This window comes from Xiphophorus couchianus, chromosome 10 (genome assembly GCF_001444195.1).
Source record: "Xiphophorus couchianus chromosome 10, X_couchianus-1.0, whole genome shotgun sequence".
NCBI classification, from domain to species: domain Eukaryota; kingdom Metazoa; phylum Chordata; class Actinopteri; order Cyprinodontiformes; family Poeciliidae; genus Xiphophorus; species Xiphophorus couchianus.
The window spans coordinates 7,629,792-7,643,079 of NC_040237.1; the positions used below are offsets into that span (position 1 = coordinate 7,629,792).

At 36.3% G+C, this 13,288-nt stretch overlaps 1 protein-coding gene across 3 annotated transcripts in view; it reads right to left on the reverse strand.

Annotated features, from left to right (window-relative positions):
• Positions 1-13,288, reverse strand: part of srcin1b (SRC kinase signaling inhibitor 1b) — a 95,758-nt gene that overhangs the window by 80,774 nt on the left and 1,696 nt on the right. The window lies entirely within an intron of this gene.

Here is a 13,288-nt window from a genome sequence, read left to right on the forward strand (position 1 = left end):
CACATAGTCACTTGATGTGCATTCCTGTCCATCCACTCATCAATTTTTGCTCATCAAAGATCAGGTTGCATGGCAACAAGTCCCGTAGCAAAACCCAGATATCTCTCCCTGAAGTGAAACACTACTTCTGAGGGATTTCAAGGAGTTCCAAGAACAAAAGCGAAATATGTATGTACATATTCTAGCAAGTTTATTTTTTTTTAGATCATCTCCCATTGGTACCAAATTAGCCTTAAAAATGCAACCTGATAAGAACCTTAACTTCATCCATTATGTCAACTTTTACTGCCCATCCTTTAACATGCCAATTCAGCCATTCAACTCATCTTCCATTAAGCTTAAAATTGCACCAATTGAACTTGCAACAATAAATTCACGTGACAGAAAAAAACAATTTTTAAAAAAACTCAGATTTCTCAAAAAAAGTTTATTTTAACTGTATCAAAAAAGATGTATTTCACAAAACTGCAAGGGCAACACTTATTGCATCATACGAACCAAACACCATTTATGAGCATCAGCTGGCTGATGAACAGCCAGATGTTACTACTAGCATTATTTTTTCCTAAAACTCCCGTTGTTTTTAAAGTTCATTTTCATTAATAAATAGGAATAATAATTTAACTGCATTTTGTATATAATGATGCCATTTTTCACAAATTTAGGTTGTTGTAAGAACTATAGGTGTAACAAAAAAACCCAACAAGAAGTAATCTGTCAGTGTGCAAATACTTGTTTGAATGTCTACATAAAAAAATAAATAAATAAAATACAGATCCAGTGTCATACTTTCTATATTCTAGTAATTTTTGTCATCAGCAAATAAGCTTTCATGCCAGAAATCAGTCGATCCTCTTTGCTACTCGTCCTCCAGGTGTATTTGACTCTCTCAACCAGAGCAAACAGCAACGCACAGAACAACTTAGGGTGATTACGGTTTCTCTCCATCCATACGTCTCTCACTTTATGTCATGTGTCTGTGCATGTTAAGACCAATTTCCTCTTTCTCTGCTCCCACTCAAACACTCCAGAGTCCCATTTTAGCTCGAGTGTTTCCCCCACCCTCCCACTCCTCTGTGTATCCATGATGCTACGATGCACCAACGACAACACACACTCTCCTCCCTGTGATGGCTGTAGGCTGGAAACTCAAGCTTGCTGGATTATGAGTGTGTCAAATTGGCAGAATGTATTAGCATCACACTGATCACAGTCACATTTCCCCTCGCTGTTCAATTATAAAGATAGATAGCAGAAAATATATATATATATATATAAACAGCCTGAAACGGCGCCTGGACCCATTTTCTGCTTAGTGGACAGAGCAGAAAAAAAAACCAGGGGTGGGGAGGGTAGAAGGAAATAAGAACAAGTGATGTTGTGATAGGAAGAAAATGCTACTTTCAACGCAGCTAAAATCAGATTGTGTAGACAGAGATGGAAGGAAGAGGAAGAAAAAAGCCCATATTGTTGCAGAAAGCCTCTGATAGGCTGAGGGCGGGTAGGGTGGGGGCCCGAGTGGCAGAAATATGGAGGATAGGCAAGACATGTCACCCTTATAAAATCCTTGTTTAAAGGCTGCAGAGAAAAGTGGGAGCTGCACAAAGAAAAGACATCCAACACCATATGAAGGCACAGTATGTGTGTGGTTTGCAGTCTGACAAATCCAACTGCGAGACTGTTTGCAGATTTCATGGCAGCAGATTATAGGCATGTTTTCCTAACGCTCCGTGTTTGCAGACATTTCTTCTTCCCTGTCTTTCAGCATCATGACAACATTCTGATCCAATAGGATTCATTTCTAAGCATCGAACGGTGTTATACAACTAATTCATCAGCTGCCTGATAACATGAGGCCACTATAGAAATGAACCGCTGCAGGTATCAATATATTTGAGTTAAGTGTTTCCCTATGATGGGAATTTATTAATAGAAATGCACATACAAGAACAGAGACTTGTCTACAATGAAGCATATCAACTGAAATTAGAAATGCATCCTTTGTTGCTCACCAGAAGTTTCCAAAATTCTCCCACATGTGGAATTAAGTTGGATTTGTCCAAAATATGGTGCATCATAGTTCCTATGGATCAGTGCACACCAAATGCAACTGAGTTCTATTTACTCCAACTGTCATTTTATGTGCTTCTGTCCTTTATAGTGCAAGTCTGCTAGGATCAAGGGTGTGGAATTCAGTGTTTCAAATCCATTACTTTAGCAATGATATGATGTTGCGGTCTATTTCATTCCTGTATTTAAGGATCAATTGACCTCCTGAAAAAGAAATGATCAAAAGCCCAATTAATCAGAGTTTTCCTTCGATCCTTTCCTTTCATGCTATAACCTTATTCTGATGTAAGGAACCCTTGGTGTCTCTAAGAGCCTGCAGCTATAAGCTATTTTACTGCACTCCACAGTCATCTTAAAGCCTTGGTGAGGGACTCTAAAAATGCTTGTCAGGTGGATCGGTAGAGTTCTGTTGCCTCTAAGATCCAGTATGTACAGTACAGCAGTGAGGTAATGGACCATGGATGCATTTAGCCATTACACACACTAACACGCTAGCCTGCATTTCTCTTTTACAGGACTTTTGTGTAAAAGGCTAAAACAAGCTGCAACCAGACTGACAAACTAGAGATGCAAAAATAAAAATCAATAAAAGATGGCAACATAATTTATTACTATAATAAATTACATTCAGGGTCTCATCTTGTATCTTGCCATTCCATAATCAAAATGGAAGAATGTTCACATCTTGATTCTCCAGTGTGTTTAAGGCTGAATAACATTTCCTAGGATTATCCATGCCACTGCGCCCCTCTTGTGCCTCTCTCCTGTCCGATGGCACTTAGTTCAGCAGTGCTTAAAATATTAAAAAGAGAAATAAGAAAATCTTTAAAAAATAAAAATAGATCTACAACCAGTTCCTACTGAATTCTTATAGGTAGATGAACACAAGTCTTAATATTCCTATCCATACAACAGCAAACAGGGGTACTAATTGCAAGATTGCTTACCACCAAATGTAAAGAAAAAAAAACTAAAAACCTAGCCCTGAATCCAATTGAAAATGTTGACTTGACAGGTTGCAGGACACATTAAAGGGGAAAAAAGTTCTTATGTGATTTATCTAGGGTCTTATGTTTTTAACATAAAAACCTGGCTTCTTTACAGGGTTGTATATTAGTTATGTCTACTTATAGTTCTACTTATAAATGTAGAGCTGAGGGATTTCCTTATAGAATATACTCAATTACTTTTAAGAAGGAATCAGACTTCAGGGATATTGGTCTATGCAACTGGATTATTTTGGTTTAGTATTTTTTTTAGCTTGTGACATCACAATGAAATAAGGTATCCCAAGCAAAAAAAAAAAATTAACCTTCGAGAATAAAATATAGGTTAATAAAATACACATAATTTTTGTTGTATTGATATGTATACAAGGATGTCTTGTATGTATGTATATTATTTGTGAAGGTCCACTTAGTAAAAATATATCTGGGTCACAACTTTTACCGGAACTTATAAAAAGGAACAAGGGACACTCGACAAAGAAGAGAAAGGGGTGGGGCAACACGCTGGAAGAGACGCCGAGCGACGGTCCGAGGAGCTGGCAAGATTAGCCCGGAGAGAACTGACTGCTGGACTAAAAGCGTGGCCAGAGCAATTCACAAAGGGGTCAAAAGTCTTCTGGAGGCAAGGTAGAGCCACACGTAGCGTTGACCGGACCCGAGGCGCTCGCGATCCAGGCCTGACGAAGGGAACCGCCCGGGCACACAAACGCCGACCCGGTGAGACCCTTCCAATTTTATTTTTCTTTCTTTCTTTCTTTCTTTCTTGTATTTTTGGTGCACGAAGACGGATTAATATTTTTGGGCCCCAGCGTTGGGTTTTTTTTTGCGCAAACGGAACTTTATTTTTTTTGGATTGCCTAATTATGGACTTTTTTGATGGACTATTATTATTGATGAACTATTTGTTTTTCTTTTGATTTATAGGCTGGGTTATGGTCTTAGATTTGACTGTTTCATGGTGTACTTGTAAAAAATTAAAGAATGACGGGTAAAATACTATGATTTCAGGAAAACAATTGATGATTAAATGTAGCGGGCAGCTAGTAGCCGCTTCAATGCGCTGAGGTGTCCCCTCTTTCTTTTCATTAATGAAATCGTTTTTCTAGCATTGTTTGATGGTCATGCTTATTATCAAATTCGTATAAAAAGAAGTAAAAGGACTCACTTGAGCGTGTACATTTCCCGTTTATTCGAGGATTTTGTTACAAGTTACATTGCAGATAATCAGATATGAAATGAGCCTGTTTTTTGTGTAGAGTGAATTAAATATAAGATATGTTGACATTGTAAATTAAACAAACTGAATTCATACTGCATTCGGACTGTGGTAGGACAATCTGCCTCTCTTTGCTAAAGCTGATAGCACAGCTAAAAATATCACATAAATTGCTCTAAGCACAAAACAGAGCACAATCTCCTTCAGCATTTTCTATATTTGAAGGCAACATCCAGTTTACTTAAGGAATCTGCTGATCAGTAAAACTAATCACTTAATATGTTACAGGAAGTCAGCTGAGCAACTTCCTATTTGTGCTATGCAGATGGACAAAAAAAGTTCAGAGTAAAAAGATAAAGATTAACTAATTAGTTAAAAAAACAAACAAAATCAAACCTTGAGGCATGTAGCCAAGATAAAACCAGCATGAAATTCCCTAATGTGCAGCTGTAACTGTAGAAAATGGCCACTTTACTTCACCATTTCGAGATAATTTCAACAATTAAATATGAACCGCAAGCAATACTGTTTAGGATCATGTTATTTACCACACAGTACAACAGAACTTTACCTTTTTAATGCAACTTTGCTAGAATTACCAAAAGAAATGGTATCTAACTTCATTAAAAAAAAAAACCCAGACAGTGAATTAAACTTCTGAACCGAAGAGAGTCAACAACAACAGAACAATAAAATGCACAACTACTTTCTTCTACTTCTTAAACTGCTGTAACCCCAAAGACAAATCGATCAGGGGGAAAAAACTGCTGACTTCTAACATTTACACTCAACCAGTATAAACTAACAGAGCAGTTATTTTTATCTTTTAAGTAAGAATATTTGTCAAGCTGGGAACAAGCCTAGCTTTTTTTCCAATAGATACATGTAGCTAGTTTTGAAGTAACAAAAGTTTTGCAAAGTGAATTTGTTCTTGATCATGTTAAGACAAAGTTAATTTAACACAACCCAAAAATAAGAAATTGTCTATTGTGTTCCTGTCAGTAAACTTATTATTTCTATTGATGGGGAAGGTAGAGGAATCATGATAATGTAAATTAAAACAAATAAATTTAGGAAAATTTGTTAGTTACATTGGATGTACTCATCTCAATTTCAGCAACATCACAATCATGTAGTTTCTGATTATTTTTATAGGGCTGAAATTTGTTCTGTAATGTAGAATATTAAATGGTTAAACTGAGGTAATTGATCTTAGACTCAGAAATTTGAGATATAGAGATCCTGCAGGTAGTTTTGTTTCTTTATGCAATGCAACAGTCTGCATAGACGGAAATTACCCTTGAATCTGCTTTCTGAAAATAAAGCAGAGCAGGATCACCTTTTGTATTTTCTGTTTGCATAAGCAACTAAAGGAGTTGGAGACTACATCCACTTTAAAAAAGGAGCATGCTAACCATTAAGACTTGATCTAATCCCTTTATAAGTTATTACGAATATGCTCCTTAACAGAGTTGAAGGACTTTCTGCTTATGCATATAAGGGGGAAAAAAAAGAAAAAAAGATTTACATTAAAAACATTTTTAAAAACTGGTCAAACCAAGTGCTGAAAAAGTCCAAGTGAAAATCATTATTCATGATATGCAGCCAAGGCTGTAACACTCATCTTACTTCACCTTGGCATAAAATAAGTCATCTCATAAATAAAACATTTACAGCAAGAATTAATGTTTACAACCTTTCATCGTTCACCAAAAAGAAACTATGTTTAAAAACACTCACACTTGACATTACAAACTGAAAAAATAACCTGATAATGAAAAGGATTTTAAGGTAACTGAGAAACTTTGTTCTTTACCTGAAGGAGTAAAATTTAACAGCATGAAAAAGGTTCGAAAACCAAAAGAATTAAAGTTGTCAGCAGACATCTAAAATAGCACCAGTAACCTGCAACATCACATTCTACATTTTTCTTATTTTAACATACTTGATGTTTCTTAAAGTACAATTTGCTACAGCCAAACTGTAGGTTTAATTTTAAAAACCGTAATGCATTTCACTTCATGACACTATGACAAAGGAAATGAATAACTGAACTCAATCTGGAACTGTGAAACCTTGCATCGTGTTCCTTTGAGGGGTCTTATTAATCATGGATTATCTTTATGGATTTACTCCATGCCGATAGAAAAGTGAACTTTTTTAACTACATTCACATTAGTGAACTTAGCTCTAGGCTTTGGGGAACAAGACAGAACATAAAAATATGAACAAAGCAGCAGAAAGCATGATTGATCGACTTTTTTCGTTATTGTTTTACTTTTGAACCTTTTGAAAAAGAGCTTTCTGAAGAACTACAGCTAATTACATCTTAATCCACAAGCAATATCTAAATTGAAGAGAGATGTTAGTGAAACTTCTTAGTACTTACAGTTGAAACCAGAAGTTTACATACGCCAAATAATTATTAGTTTTTTCTAAATCCAAAGTTGTTTTAAGTGACTCATATTTATCAAAGTTATTTTGTATTTGCTAAATACCACGAGACAATTTGTTAGAAATGTATCAATATCAAATTCAGAAGTTTACTTGTCCTGAATAAATGTGTCCACACCTTGTCCATTTCCCCAGAGTCTTAAATAGGGTTGTCAAAAAATATCTTTATATAATTCATACTGGAAAAAAAGTGACTTATTCAAAGATACTCGCTGTCAAAGTCAATATATACTGACCCATTCACATTTGCCCAAATTGTTGTATTTTCTCCAACAGCAGCACTGCAATAGGCCTAAATGAAACCTAGCCCTTCCCCTGTAATACATTCATTACTTATTTCCATAATTTCCCCATCGCCTCCTCTTTTCAGACACTCTGCTACTTCAAAGAACAGACCCTTCATCTGAGCCTTGTCATTTGTTCCTTCTATCTAATCACTAGAAGAGCAACTTGTTGCATGCTGTTTACTGTCAATTTAATCGATAGCGTAGTGGAGCAGTTTGCTTTCTTTTGAAGGATCACTGTGAACACTTATGCCACTTGATCAGGCAAAGATCTAAGCTATTACAGCATGTGTGTTGCACTCATCCACCTACAGTATATACCTGTCCCTTAGTGGAAAGAAGATCTGGTTAAGAAAAAAAATGAAACAGGAGATCCCAAACTAAGTATCTGAAGCAATCAAGTAAGACAGAACTTTACAGATCCAATGCTGTTGGTTATCTCAAGTACTCAACAGCACAGTGCTGGAAAAACAGGTGATGCAATGCAGCAGGAAACATTCTCAAGTGTTGCTTCATATAGTGTGGTTTAGTTTATTTCATCTTTGAAGATGACAGGATGGGTTGAAGATTATTGCCTGTAATTTAATGTCAAATTTCTGAAGAGATTTTCATCGTTTCAAGACTGCAAATTACTGTAATTATACATCTTAACAATACTCTACGAAATAAAAATCTGCATTTCAGTTTAAATTCTTTGAAAGCATTTGGAGAAGAGCATTAAATAAATAAAAATGTTCAGCTGTGATTAACATGTCTTAGATTGCAGCAACCTATTTAATCTGAACCAAGGTAGCAAGTGGCTTCTTCTTTAATTTATGTGAGGCTTTGGAGCAATGATCAGACATTAAATGTCGACGCCAGGATCCATTTGGCTCAAACTGTCAAAGATTGCTTCAGGAAGAATCACATATCTGTCCTGACCTTAAAACCTCTGAGAATTTTTGGGTTGGTCCTGAAGATTTTAATCACAGAAGCCTGATTTTCAAAAGATTAGTAGAAAATCTTGTCAAAAAAGATTCGTGGAACTCAAGATGCAAATAAATGTGGAGATGAGGGATTTCCTGATCCAATCCCCGACATTGGATTGAGGTCAAGATCAAGGCATTTTTAACTGATACATATCAAAGTTTCTGATTAAAACTGAACTCCTGATTGGTGCATCATCTATAACTTTATGTCAGCCACAATTTGCTGCCAGGTTTTAAAAATCAAGCTCTGGTTTTGTGTCCACAGTTTGAAAAGACTATCTTTTAGATCAGTGGTTCTCAAACTTTTTTCAGTGATGTACCCCCTTAAAAATATATTTTTAGTCAAGTACCCCCTGACACAGGCAAAATATTTTTGGAATTAAAAAGAGGTACAGTGCTGTAAAATCACTGTCTGATTTATTAAAGCCAAACAACTTATATCAGTGAACCTGACAAATACATCCATATTACAAACATTGCATGGTTAAACAAAAAAGAAAAACAGAAGACGGTGACCACCAGGAAGGTATAAAACCAGTCAAAACTGAAATATGCAAAACGCTGCTAATTTATATTGGTCTCTGTAATGGTACAAAATTAAATATATACATAAATAATAATTCAGTGTATGAACACACATTTATATTTTATCGAACTTTTTACAAACTAATTTTTCCTAAGACTTATTATGAGGAGAATACTGATTTTTTAAAGATATTTTGAAAAGCTTCACGTACCCCCTGCAGTACCTCCACGTACCCCCAGGGGTACGCGTACCCCCATTTGAGAACCACTGTTTTAGATGATGATCATTTTATTAAAAAGTGGTTTTCCTCCATAATGACATCTGCACTGAAAGCCAGACCACCACTTTTCCAATTCTGTCCGTGCCATATGATTTGTTGTACTTGTTTGCATTCAGGCCCTCTGTGTTGGTTATAGACTTTGTGATGTTTATTTTAGCAGAAACTGTTTTAGGATGGGGTTATAAAACTAAAATGTAAACTAAAGCTAGATTCAATTTTTGCCGAAACAGAAGATATTTCCACATACAACGTTTTTCAAACTATGTTGTTGGGATGAAGATAAATAGAATGATTTAGCTAAATAGACTACTAATTGGAGCCCATGTTTTCAACAAACCCAAAAGCAATAAGACCATAATGAGCTTATGATTAAGTTAAGTTACACCGTCATCTCAACATTCATTACAATTTTTGCATATCCCATGTCTTCCTAATCTTGGGCACAAACAAATGTAGTTTATAAAGGCTACAAGTTACACATGATTAACTAAAACCACAATGTGTTTCAGGCCAACAGACCAGACGACAAAGCATAAAGAGAAAATTTGCAATTAAGAAGACAATCTAGGTGTAAAGAATGGCACAAGAGGATTTATTTGAGTTATTTCAATATCACCATACCTGCTCAGATCACATGAGTCTCTGTTACCTAGACTCTGTTACCATTAAAGTTTCCAGAGGAACAAAAGCAATTTTTTTGACATCACATGATCCGATTTCTTAGGGTAGACCTGAAGCTACAAGATACTTCTTTCGCATACAAGAGCGAGCCACCAATAACAAAATCCAAAACTGCTTCATAATAGTGTTTCATGCCATAAATACGTGTTTGAATTTCAAGGTAAACAGAAAAGGTCAACAAGTATAATCACTTTTGCAAGGCACTGTAGCAGTAGAAAGACTCTGTCACACTTCCAGTCTATTTGAGGGTAACTGGTTTAAAACAGCAGCCCTAATCCTTGAATTACAGTGATGGTGATTTAGCAAAAAGGATTTGGCTTTCAGGAAGAGAGTTTGCGGCTTCCACAAATGTAAAATACACACTCAATGTATTTATTTACACAAAGTCTTTACCTGCAGAAGTATGTCAGGACAGATTCTTTTCTGCTTCCTGAGGCTTGGTGACATTAATGCCGTCTGAAGGTTGCCCTCTATTAGAGTAAAAAATATCTCAAAATATTAAAAAAAATAATAGAAACCAAAAGAAAAACAGTCATCCACTCTTTAAATAAAATTTGAATTTGAACATCTCAGAACAGTGAAAGAACCTCAATATGTGGCAACAGCAGAAAGACCTTGAAGTAACCTCGCACACTTCAAAATGCACATTCCCGAGACAATTCCCAACACCTCCCTTCATAGAGTGATGGCTGCAACAAAGCCTATGAAAGGTTTTGCCTTCTGTGGTGGAGAAAAACATGTTTTTAAATGTCCCAGAAACTTCTTTCACAGGACTACAAAAGAATGATGAAAATGACGGCGAATTGCCGAGCGCCTGTACAAAAAGAAACCTCCTGCTCCCAGATTTACCAACATCCAACTGAAATGTGGAAATCTGAAAGCTGCAACCTGAAATGTTGATTGGCTCGGGGAGACAACGTGCTGGGAATCTTCAAAACAATATTCACAACAGGGAACTTCAGATCTGCTTCAAAGAAACCTTTTAAGTGTGACTCAGACAAAGAAAAGAAACAGATTTTTCCTAACACACAGTTTAATTTTCTTTTGCAAGTTAGATATGCTTATTTTCACTCAGCACAAATGTAGTGCTATTCTGCACAATTCCTCAGCAGCATGAACACCCAGCACTGCGCAGAAGAGACCAGCGATAAAGAAATATATGCATTGTGTATGGCTCTGTCTGGTTATTAACATTATCTACTCAATTAAACGTGATTAAGCAAATGGATTGGAGCTTTTGTACATTGACATATGTATGTCAAACCTGCATCTTAATGGTAAACAAGGGAAAATAAACATAACCTGGCTAACCCTGTAGTGCATTCAGGAGTCTTTTTTAAAGAGGTCCTACAGTCTGTTCAGCTGTTCACACATGGCAGTTGAGCAGCAGCACTTCATACTTAACCCTTACAGACACCTAAATATATTTTATTCACCTGGATTGAAGTACTGTTACACGTTAGAACACTTTGAAATACATTGTTACAAAAAAGCAGACAGTCAACCAGTGCTACTACTAAACTCTACTGATGTGTGCAGCAAACAGACACAAAACAAAATGCATTCGTCATACAAAGCAATTTGGAAGTAAGTTGTTGTGACTTCTGATTTAAAAGAAAAAAAAAAAACTTAAAAGACGATATGCCAGAAACAAATGCTAATTTTTCTACACCCAGGAGTATTAGGAAAACATTGGTCAGTTACCACAAATATTATCTTGGTATTCAACAATAACCTTAGGATTGTGCGAGACTTTTGATGACCACAGGTGATGGCTAACGGAATGACAAATCAATGCTTTCACCTTTCAACTCACATCTCTGTTAACCACAAACCCTCAATACAGCACACACACCATAGGACTCTGTCATTGTTCTCCTTGGTTCAATTCCCTTCAATAAAACACCGTAAGATGTTTGAATGCTTCAGTTTAAAGCTGAGTTAACTAGTTAACTAGTGTTACCGATTTTTATTTTTCATACAGGGTTGTGAAGACGTGTTTCCCCCCCTTCTCAAATTATTTTTTTTTTCATGAAAATAGGAAGTGTGCAAACATTTTAATACCACTTTACATTCACCAAAGCAGTTTTTTAAAACTAATGAAGCCATTAAATTACAAGAAAATCCTTTCAAAAATCCTGCTGACCCTATTGTAAAGGAGTTCAAGGCTGAATGACTCTCTCCATAAATAGCTTTTGGAAAAAAAAAAATAAACCACAGAGCTCAAAAAAAGGGAAGCCCAATAAGCACCTAATGTGTGCTAAATTATGCAGATGTATTATTATTATTAATTTGCTGTTCTTCATTTATGATTTCTATTGTCTACTCATTCAGCACAATAAACCACATTAATGACAATAAATCACATTTCAGACAAAAATATTGCCAAAAAATAAAGATTTGAATATATCTGACCTGGGTTGCATCAGTCCAGCATGATTAGTCAAGCATAATTACCGTGCATGTTTTTATTCAAGCATATGAAAAAAATCATTTTATCCAAATAACAATTGTTAACGCAGGAGTTTTCAATGAGGGTTAGAATCCTGCCAAAAGGCATACGTTAGCAGAACACTGGTCAGCAACATTCACTAGCGTCCATTAAAAAAATAAAACAGGATCAGCTACAACTTAAGCTGAATCATTACAGAAAGAGGTTTTTTCTTCTCATCACTGCACATATTTTCTCATACAAGATGAAAAGCATTAAGAAAGTAAGAAAGATTTATGAGACTGGAAGACGCTGCATTTTTTGCGTAAGGAAGCCGCTTTTCTCTAAATTTTTGCTTCCACAATTTAGTAGACTAATGATATCTTCTGAATCCAGAAACAAAACATCTCTGCTTGACACCAAAGGCTTAGAATAAGCATGCCTAAGTTTAAAAAAAGATGCAGCATCCAGAACTCAGACATTAAATAAATAATAAAAACAAGAAGATATTCCAGAATCGGTTCTCCCCAGCCAGTGGCGACTGCATCAATCAGTCCCATAAACTCGGCATCATTTACTCTGCAGCTTCCTCGTGTCTGCCATTCATCTTTCTGTCTATATCCTTCCAGATGTTTGATCAGGCTGACATGGGAAAACCATTCCTCCTCGGCTCTCTTGACAGATCGTCTAACAAGTCTCTCTTCTTTTGCTTCTGCTCCTCAGTCACTGGAGATTTGTGAAAGCTTTGTTAACCACCACCTCCTGCTCGTCCGCCCCTCACACACCCTCCAGGGAAGGTAAGGAGGGTGCCGCCGTGTCAAGAAGCTGACATGACTCATGCACTCGTGAGGCAAAAAGAGATAAGTTTGAAATGTTCAAGAGAAGTGGTTGTTTAAACCACATGCTTCATATTTAATCCTTTCAGCAATTTCTGAGCAAGAGAATGCAAAATGTGACAGCTCTGATATCGACAATGCAGAATTTTACAACAAATGCATTTTTAAACACCATATCCACCAATACGTTTGAGAGATAAGACTTTTCATCTTCTGACAGATTTGTGCAGCGAGCAGGGAAGGGGTGGAGGGTATCATGTAAATCAGCGCTGATTAAAGATAGTGTTTGGCCTCCATTTTAGCCTCAGCCAGCCCTAAAATCAGCGGCAGCACCAGCTCGACTGCTCATGCATTATAATTAAATTTAAATCACAAAGATAAGAATCTTTTTCTGGAAGATTAAACCACTCAGCTGATAATACCTCACCCTACAGGGAAGGCTTCTTCTCCTTCCATCTGAAGATGGTTTTCAATTATACCCAATGTACAAGTGAGCGCCACATTTATTGGCACCTCTGGAAAAGGTTCATATTAA